Source organism: Spermophilus citellus (assembly GCF_964194105.1).
Source record: "Spermophilus citellus genome assembly, chromosome: 9".
In the NCBI taxonomy this organism is placed as follows: domain Eukaryota; kingdom Metazoa; phylum Chordata; class Mammalia; order Rodentia; family Sciuridae; genus Spermophilus; species Spermophilus citellus.
Window position 1 is genome coordinate 497501 of NC_138191.1, and position 9837 is coordinate 507337.

The window sequence follows — 9837 nt, forward strand, 5'->3', positions numbered from 1 at the left end:
TCATCTCCCATAAGAAACTGTGAATTCAGTGATACTGTTACCCTTCGGTTATGTTCGAGTAAGGTTATATGATTCATTCAAGAAAATAAGGTGCAACGTGTGGGTGGCGATTCAGTCGCTAGGTCTTCCCATCAAGTGATGAGAAGCAGAGAACTGAGGCAGTCACCGCGCTATTCAGGTGTTGACATGGCATTAAAATGATGACTGTAGTTTGCCCCCACACACACACACTTTTTTTTTAAATACTAGGACTTAGAAAGTATTGATTTCTAAATTTTTTTTAGTTGTAGTTGGACACAAGACCTTTATTTATTTATTCATTTTTATGTGGTGCTGAGGGTACATGCCAGGCAAGCACTCGACCGCTGAGCCCTAGCCCCAGCCCTTGATTTAAAGGAAAAAAAAAGGATCCCAAATCTGATTAATAATGACATGTTTTCTGCAGGGTACACTGGAGCAGCTTCCGGTTTTGGTTTTCCAAAATCCCCATTCTAGTTCTCTCTTTTCCATGAGAGAATTGGATTGGATCATCTTTACGATTCCTTCCAGCTCAGCTCTTCAGAGTTTCTGATTCTGTGAAAAGAATACAGCATGAATCTGGGGTCTTGGTCAAGAAGCCCAATTCAAGAACCATGGGCTCTGTGGATGCTGGGATTCATTCCTGTGCATCCACCGTACAAACTATATTGGCATTTTGAGGTGGAAAGCACAATAGGAAAAAGTAGAATCTTAATTCATGGGTTTTGAAAGAATTTGCCAGTCAGCATGCAGGCACATGTGCAAGACTAAAGAACCATTTTCAAAAGAATAGGCTGCTTCGATGCATGTCTTCATGTATAATAAGTATGAATCTAAACGGGCGGCACTGGGTCCATCGCCTCACCGTTCTTACAGCCTTTTCGTAGAAGCAGGCTGTTTCTTTTTGAATCATGCTCACATGTTGTTTTAGGTGCAAAGGACCAGTTTAAGCGACTGTAGTGCTGGTGATACGTGCCGTGTGTGTAACACTCAGCTTTGGGGATGACAGGACTATTGACAGTCTATGAGGACATTATGAAGACTTGCTGACATGTACATGTGTGTTGGGTGTGTGCATGTTGTACATGCCTCTAGGATGTGAGTAACAGACTGCTTCTGAAGTGGGCCTGAGGGTGAGGCAGAGCAGAGAGGGAACGAACCACTGATCATGTCACCCTATAAGCCATTTCAGGCACTAGTTATTTAAAACTGGTTCAACCATTGAAAAGACATGATTTTAAAGTTTTGTACGATAGCTCTTAATGTGATTTTTAGAACCCAATGTAAATTCTCTGTCATCTTTTAGTAAGATCATTTTGCTTGTAGCAAGGGAGACCCTTTCAAGGCTGCTTTGACGGTTAGTAAACCAATGAGTCTCTTAATTGGCCTCATGGTCTGTTTTTTTTTTTCCCACATCTGAAAAAAAAATAGTATATAAGATATAATTACTTCCTAATTGGGAAAGGAGATTTTGAAGACAATAAACAATTCACATACATACCAATACATAATTATCTTTGACTTATATTCATCCTTTTATTCTGGGTTGCTTAAAATTTCTAACATTGGGTATCTTGTTTAATTTCATTACAATCTCAAAGGCAAATGCATAAGAGTGATGTATTATCGATTTTAAAGATAGAAAAGCAGAACGAGTATATCAGCAAGCTTTTTAAAACATACAAATATACTCTAGAAATATGTAAAATATTTATTATTAATGAATGCTAACTGCTTTTATAAAGGAAAAGAAAAGCGTATTCTACATATTTATTATCATTGTTGCCAATCTAATTTTTAATGGCTTAAGTAGTTATCAAAAGTAGTTTTACGTTATTCACTTCAAAATTTAAAATGCCTTTGGTCTAAAGCATTGAAAAGCTTTAGTAATCCCACAAAAACCATAATCACCCTTTTTTCCTGAAAAATAAATACACAAACTCAAAACTGCCATTAATAGCATTTGAAAGAAACCAAGCCATCGTTTAGCTCGGAAGAAACATTTGTGAACCTGGAGGTAGTTTATCTTGTCACACACTAGACATGTTGGGTTTTTTATTATTCTCGGGCTTGTGCAGTTGGTATGTGTTTGAGGAGGGAGACTTTGTGAGAATGTATGGCCAGGAGACTCCGAGTGAGGGTCAGGGCACATGCTCTACGGATGCCTGTTTGATGGCTTACCACACAGAGGTGCGTGACACTAGGGTGTCTAAGGCAACTGTGACCTAGAGGCTGCCCCTCTCCTGGGTCTGCCCTTCTGCTTCATCCTTCCACACCGGCTCCTGCTACCTGCAAGACTCATCCTGGGCATTTCTTTTGGAAAGCTCCCTGACCCAAGCCTTCCCCTCATCATCACCCCACCATGTCACCACCGGAGCTGGGCATGCACCCTGTCACCCTGAGCACCTGTCCTAGATCTTCGGCCTTCCACTCTGGGCAGTGGCTCCCTCAGGGCGAGACGTTTTTAGTGTCTGTACCCCTAATGCTTAGGAAGGGGAGGAACAAAGCAGGCGATCAATAAGTGCTGTAGAATGATAAACAATTCACATCGAAATAGAGCCTATTGATTAATGTAAATGCAAAAAGAATGACAAAAACCCTGAATTGAAGCATGATATCTCACATTTAAAAAGGAAATCTCCATAAGGTCTTCATCCTTTTCTCTCATTGCAAAGAGTAAACTGACATTTGTAATCAAGTGTTTTGTGTGCCCGGGGTCCTTCCTAGCTCCCAGCTGGACTCCCCTAAAGCTTGTTTCTCACGGTTCCCCTTCCTGGGCCTCGTGACTCTTCACCGATGACTTATTCTCTTCTGCTGAAGAATCACTGAAGATGGATAATTTGGTTTCGTTTGCCTGTCTCACCCTGGTAGGACCGTTGGTTGATATTTAGGTGTTAGGTAAAGGGAAGTTTCCTCTCTCAGAAATGGGGAATGCAGAGGTGTTTGAGAGAGGCTGGGCGATCCGAGAGCAGCCAGGTGGGCGCCTGGCTTCCAGGGTCTGCGTGGTGACCATCAGAATCGCGGAAGGGAACCATACACTTCAGTTCTCTAAAAGACACTTTAAGTGCTGAACTCTGTGGAAAGGGCTTCCAGTGGCAAAGGACTGACTCAGGGGCATTCACTGTGAGGAGGCTCAAGACAGGGCTGGAAGTCAGAGTGCAGAGGAGACCTCCTGCCTCCCTCAGCCTCCTTCTCCCCTGGTACCTGCTGGTTTAGTCTGTAGCCTTCGCTGACACCCAATCGTAGCTTTTTCAACTTGCAGGGACTCCCACACCAGAACTCTGCCCCCTCTATTCTGCCCCCTTCACGGCTTCTTTCTCACGGTTTTTTCTTTATATTCTTCCGGTTGTTGTTTTCCTGAAAATTTCTTCATTCTTCCGGAATTCCCTAATGCAGATCCCAAGGAAGAACCCAGTTAGCACATCTCACCTTCCCACTGTGATGCTTTCTGTCCTCAGATGGCTGTGTGGAGTGGCCAGAGGTCGGACACTCCCCTCTGGCCCAGGGTGCTGGGCAGGGTGAGGGGGCGGGCAGGGCTGGTGTGGACTGCTTTTTAGGAGGAACCGTGGGAGGGCCATTTCCTCCCACGTAGTGGCACCTCGTACATTTGACGTGTCTAATGGAAGTCCATATGGAAGTCTAGGAAATTAAGGATAACCGGGTCATGAAAATTAAAATGTTTCCCGGGTGATGATCAGTGAACAGATAAGACAACCATGGAGCAGCAGATTCATGAGTGAGACAGACTGGGAGAGGGAGGTGTGTGAGAGTCGACTCTTGGATGAATGATATCGTTGCATTATGTCATGTATCTGTTTAAAAGCTAGATAGGGGAAGAGTGAGCGAGAACACATACTGACATGGAGTCCAGAGGCCAGTGCACCAAGCAAGCATGATTCTGGAACTGGAGACCAAGGATGAGAACAAATAGAAATGCTCAACTCCATAGGACATTTCTTCTGTGTGTGTGTGTGTTTCCTAAACTTCCCTCATCTACCCCTAATCCTTCTCATCTGTAGCTTCTGGAATAATCTGAACCCTTATGTGAATTTAGACTGGTTATTCCCTCTTCAACTCAATTTACTCAACTGTAAAGTAAGGATGATACTTATTATTTCAATACCTTGTCATAAGAGTTAAATCATATGGGCCCATATTTAAAGTGACTGATACATTGCCTGGTATGTAATAGGTCCTCATTCAATTGTATCATTATTTTAGCTCAGAGGAAGAAGGAAACACTTATGGAACGGTGTGTTAAGTGAATTTTCACTTGTTATTTATTCCTTACAATAACCCTAAAGCACTTGTATTATTATTTCTATTTGATGAATGAGAATACCATAATAATCATTGTTTGCTTTGTGCCAAGGACAGAGCTAAACTTTTTCGTACATCGTCTCGTTTAAACTGAGACAGATGCTGCTAATACCTTCATTTCCTAGTTGAGGACCCTGAGATCTAGAGAGTGTAACTTGCCCAAGTTCACACAACTAAGGTCATAAAACTAGTAAAGGACAATCAGAGCTGGAATATAAGTCTGTGTAAACCCAGGTTCATGTGACTCCAAAGGTTTTGCAAAGTCACAAGTGACTCAGTCAAGGTTCAAGTCTTGTTAAGGGCTTGTTCAGTTCCCTACCAGAGGTTCATACTGATTAAATGAAGGATCGCGTTAGGCACCCACCTACCAGGAGCTGGCATCTGAATCCGAGTGACATGATCAAACAGACTAGGGCACATTTTGGAAAGGTTATAGACAAAAAAAAAAAAAAAACCTTAATAATTTAAATATGTCAAAATAAGATTTCGGAGACCTGGAGAAGCAATTTAACAGACATGTGGTGAATATTTATTGTTGTCAGGCAACAAAAAATGAGCTCAGCAACGTGGGGAATGCAGATGAATGGAGCATGAATCTTTTCCTTTAAGGTACTTCCATCCTGTTGGAGGGAGAGGACCACACACACTGTAAAGCACCTAGCAATGCTCAAAGAACTACAGGAGTCCATCGTTGCAGAGGACGATTAATTTGTCAATGAAATTTGCAGAAAGTTGCTAGGCTTCACGTAGGAGATGTTTGCAAGGTCCTTGAGGGCAAATGTGGAGGAGCCATAAGTCTTCAGCTGTCTCTTCTTCTTCAGACCAGTGGTGTTACGAAAAAGGCATTAATAGCTAACTTGATAAGAAACTAATATAGTAAGTAATGGATATGCTGACAGGGTTTTCAAGGGTTAGGTTCTTTGAGTGAAAGTAGAGAAACATCTACTCTTACTCAGTGTGAGAATGTATCGGCCTTTTCCTAGTCTATACTTAGACGGATAACTATTGAAGGAGTCAGAAAATGAGACCTCCTGTTCTATGCTTCTATCCCCAACTCTGTGTTCTAGAATTGGACAGTGTTCCAACAAGGACCCACAAATCTGTGGAGTGACCCAATGATGCCCTGGTATCAGTTCTCTTGTGTGGCTCGGTGAGTATGAAGGCACCAACAGGTAGATCGTCTATGCAACTACTCTTTGATTTGAATTTAGTCTCTAGCTGGGAAGTCCCAATTTTCCTTACATACAATACCAGGTTTTCCGAAAAAAAAAAATTTAGGGAGTCCTATTTAAGGTATTCTGTCTTGTTTCCGTAAGTATATCACAACTGGTAGTCCAGGTGTTGTGTTGTTGTTTAAGGTGATTGGTTGAGTCTCTATATCCTAATCCTTTTTAAGAGGTCAAGTAGACTTTATTCACATGTAGTAAGAAAAATGCACACTATAAAGTGGAAATCCAGTGAAGATCTCTGGCTTTGTTTCGGTTGGTCCTTATTCAAGTCCCCTTCCTCCAAACTCTTGTCGATGGACTTTAAGCTCATCCTTTAAGGCCTCTCTCAACTGTCACTTTCCTCATGAAGTCTTTCTCGATTCCTAGAGCCGGAGAAACTCTGCCCCAGAGTGTCCATGTTATCTTCAACTCTTTTTTTTAAATCTATATTTATTTTAGTTGTGAATGGACCTTTACTTTATCTATATGTGGTGTTGAGACTCAAACCCGGGGCCTTACACTTACAAGGCAAGTGCTCCACCACTGAGCCACCACCCCAACCCCGATCTCCGACTCTCAGAATGACTGTGATAGCTTTATGTGTTCACTGCCAGAAATCACTTAGTAGCTGGTACACAAAAGGTCAGGAGTTGTTTATTGCAGTCAACTGCATTGAATGTGTGGCTTCTTTGGGTTGACTTAGAGTATGGTAACGTTGATATATGTGCCTGGTTTCCTTTTAAAAGAGAAATGCTGCTTTTAAAAAGTCTTTTAACTATTTCAGGATAAAAGAGATCACATACTATGAACGGTAATTGTAATCATTATTAATCAGCATCATTAAAATAGTACATACTGGTAGAATTCCCTCCTTTGCTTGCTTTTGCTGGCAGAGCGGGAAGGCCTGATCAACTAACTGGTCTTTTCCATCTTTAACATCTATGATTCTTTGAAATTTTATGTAGACAAGTGCAAGCTAATGTACACTGGAAGGAACAATTGAAACAGCTCATGCTCACTGATGGGCTCTGAATTACTCTACTTGTAAGTGCTCAGGAAAAAGATCTCGGATTCATTGTGGATCGCTCAATGGAGACATCTGCTCACTGCGCAGCAGCAGTCAGAAGAATGAATGAGATATAATAGGCTGTATTAACTTTGAGAATGGAATAAAGAATAATGCAGAAAATAATATAGTGCACATAATTTGGCATTGAATATTTCTGTAATTACAATAAAACATTTTAATGATATACATTGATGTTATGACTTCACCTTAAAATCAAAATTCAGCATTGGGTCCTTTCATTTCAAAGAAAATAAAGCAGAAATACAAAGGATCCAGAGAAAAACAACAGACAGTCTCAGAGACATGCAAGGGGTCTGCCTGCAATGAGACTGAAAAGACAAGGACATTTTAATCTGGGTAAAGGGGGGAAAATGACAGTGTATAAATTTACTTAAAATTAATGAAAGTTGCAGAAAATTGCTAGAGCTAGCTCTGATTATCCCTGGTAATGGAGGTCAGAGGTAGGCAACATAACTGAAATCCTCGGTAATCTCCAGCCCTCATTCCAGCCATTAGCTGCAGCTCCCTTTCCTACCAAGAGTTTTAACAAATGATCAGACACAAGAGCCCAGCACAGGGTTGTGGACTGCACAGCTCCAGAGAAGGTGGCCTGGGATCTTGGAGTGCATCTAGAATTTGCCATCAAGTGACTGATTCTAGTCCCCGTCCCCCGGTCATCTGCACCACCCTGTGTCATGTGCTTGACTTCCAGGACACCCAGTTCCCACACAGAAAAACAAGTGGAGGTCATGGCTGGTTGGAAGAACCAAATGAGATAGCTGGAGGAGTCTGGTGAGTTGTGGTGTGCTGGTTAGTTGAGTACTAGTTAAGTTGAGTGCTAGTTAAGAGTGTCTTCCATCCCATGTGCCTCTGGGGCCTAGGTCCACCCTCTCCTCTCTTCAATCTCACACTTCTTATGTTCTTGGTGCAGGACTTAGAAATAAACGAAATGTTTCCTTCGTCTCTAGAATCTCCTCAGCCTTCCTATTACCTTTCTTCTGAGAAGACTTAGAATGATCCCTGCTTACCTCTCTATTACTACATGACCACCTCATCTTCACAGGAACCCACTGACGTGGTCCGTGTGTCCTCACCTCCGCCCACACTGAGGCACGGGTAACCTGGGAGAACACCGGGCAGAAAAAAGAGCCGCATCTGTGATGACTCACCTGGTTCCCCCTGGGAAGAGACTCGCCCTTCCCTACTTCCCTGGGCACTTCTGACCCCTCTGGCCAGGAGCAGGACTCACCTGTTCCCGTGGAGTCTGCCCGCGCACTCTCTTCCCCGTAAGAGGCCATCTTGTCTGATTCTCCACATTTTATGTTAGCAACGTGAGAAACCCATTCGTAACCGACTTGACTCATAGTGAGTGATTTAGTTGAACCAGAGAGTTAAAGCATACAATGATGGAATCATTCCCTGACCTTTAGCCTCATCTTTGGAGTCTAAGGCCTCCGATTAGCACTCTGACCTGGAGTTGCACCTCTGAGGTGCGCGTGCTCTCTCTCTCTCTCTCTCTCTCTCTCTCTCTCTCTCTCTCTCTCTCCATATATAAAAATTATTATATATAAATAATATACGCATATTTGTCTTGGTTTCTTTAAAGTGGAGCAAGATCTTAAAGACAGTTGTGAGGCAAATGAATTTTCCCAAATTAAACGATGTTTTGCAATTGGCTCTCCCATGGCTACGTTGACAGCACAGTTTTGTTGTTGTTGGTTTTAGTGACTCACTTTTAATGTCTCTCTCGTATATCCAACTTAGATCTTATAGAAACAATTTCTTTTTTGTACCTGTATTTCTCTACTTTAAAAAAGTTTAATTGAATCATGTAATTACAATAATAAGAAGAACTAGCACAGATAGGTCTAGGAACAAACACACTGAATCTTTGTGAACAGACGACTCCAGCTGAGTATGGGGATCCCAAGGCAGCCCACTACCACTAGCTGTGGCTCAACACGGCCAAATCAGCAAACTATTGTCGCTTGAGAAAACTGCTGCTCAGTAAGGCCATATCTCTATTCTAGAAGACGAACACCTTAAAGGCCTAGCTTTGGTCTTTCTCCTTAGTCCCAGAACCTAGCGTCATGGCAGACATACAGGGGGTCAAATGAACATTGACTAAGTTACTGGATCACTGACCATACTTCTGCACACCCTCTGCTGGGGGTACCAAGCAACAATCCACTGTCTAGAAGTGGGGCTGGGGGGGGCGGGGGAGAGGGAGAGAGAGAGGGGGGGAGAGAGAGAGAGAGAGAGAGAGAGAGAGAGAGAGCGCACTAGCAAATGAATTTCTAATATTGCTGCAAGATTAGATGGTGTATACCATTAAATAGTTAAAAAATGTGAGGTAGCTATAAAGAGGTGGATTTTGTAATATGTAATTAATCTGGCCAACTTCACTAACATAAAATAACAGTGAGGCAACATGCTTGATAACATTTATAAAGGATTAGATATGTCCCTACATGAGGAAAAATCTGCACTTACAACCATGGTATCTGACTACAAAGAAGGAAAGAAAAACCTCTCTGATGATTGTGTTCGGGGCCAGCCAGGTCAAGAAAAAATTTCCCTTACTGATGTATCCTTGCAGCACTGAATTTATTCTGTGCTTCTCGTGGCCAAGTAACACCTTGAACTGAGCGCCAGCAGAGGGAAGAACGCGAATCTGTGGCAGGTGACGGGTTTGGAAAACTGGGAGAGGGCGTTGGTGAAGGCAGGAATCTCTCCTCATACAAAGCAGGCAGGCACGCCTGGCGTTCCTAAGTGAACCTCGGTTTGAACTCAAGGAGCAGGCAGAGCTGGGAGGTACAGAATGTTTCCATGACCACAGGAAGAACCGCAGGGAAGACCTATTGTATACAGACCTAAGTGTGTGTAGGTGTGAGGGGGAGTTAGGAATGACCTCCTTGAGGTCGGGTGAGAGTGAACACCCTCGTTCTGCCATTGGGAATCTGTCAGCCAGTTCCAGTCACGAATCCTGGAGGACCTCCCTGTTTCCCAGGAGGACGTGAAAAGTTGTCTAGAAAAGAAGGAACAGGGGCTGGGGCTCAGCGGTAGAGCGCTCGCCCAGCACGTGCAAGACCCTGGTTGCACCCTCAGCACCACGTACAAGTAAATAAATAAAATGAAGGTATTGTGTCCAACTACCACTAACAAATAAAATATTTTTAAAAAGGAAGAACAGAAACAGCACTGTACTGAGCACACTGTGTG

At 42.8% G+C, this 9837-nt stretch overlaps 2 long non-coding RNA genes across 2 annotated transcripts in view; one reads left to right on the top strand and one right to left on the bottom strand.

Moving 5' to 3' along the window:
- The window catches only part of LOC308656069, a 17114-nt gene extending 13474 nt beyond the window's left edge, over positions 1–3640 (bottom strand). The window contains exon 1 of the long non-coding RNA XR_014023594.1: positions 3448–3640. This is a non-coding gene — a long non-coding RNA (uncharacterized lncRNA). The remainder of the gene's footprint in view (positions 1–3447) is intronic.
- LOC308656070 overlaps positions 1–7019 on the top strand; it is a 12293-nt gene extending 5274 nt beyond the window's left edge. Inside the window, exons 2-4 of the long non-coding RNA XR_014023600.1 lie at positions 950–1071; positions 5406–5488; positions 6512–7019. This is a non-coding gene — a long non-coding RNA (uncharacterized lncRNA). The remainder of the gene's footprint in view (positions 1–949; positions 1072–5405; positions 5489–6511) is intronic.
- The last annotated feature ends 2818 nt before the right edge of the window (positions 7020–9837 follow it).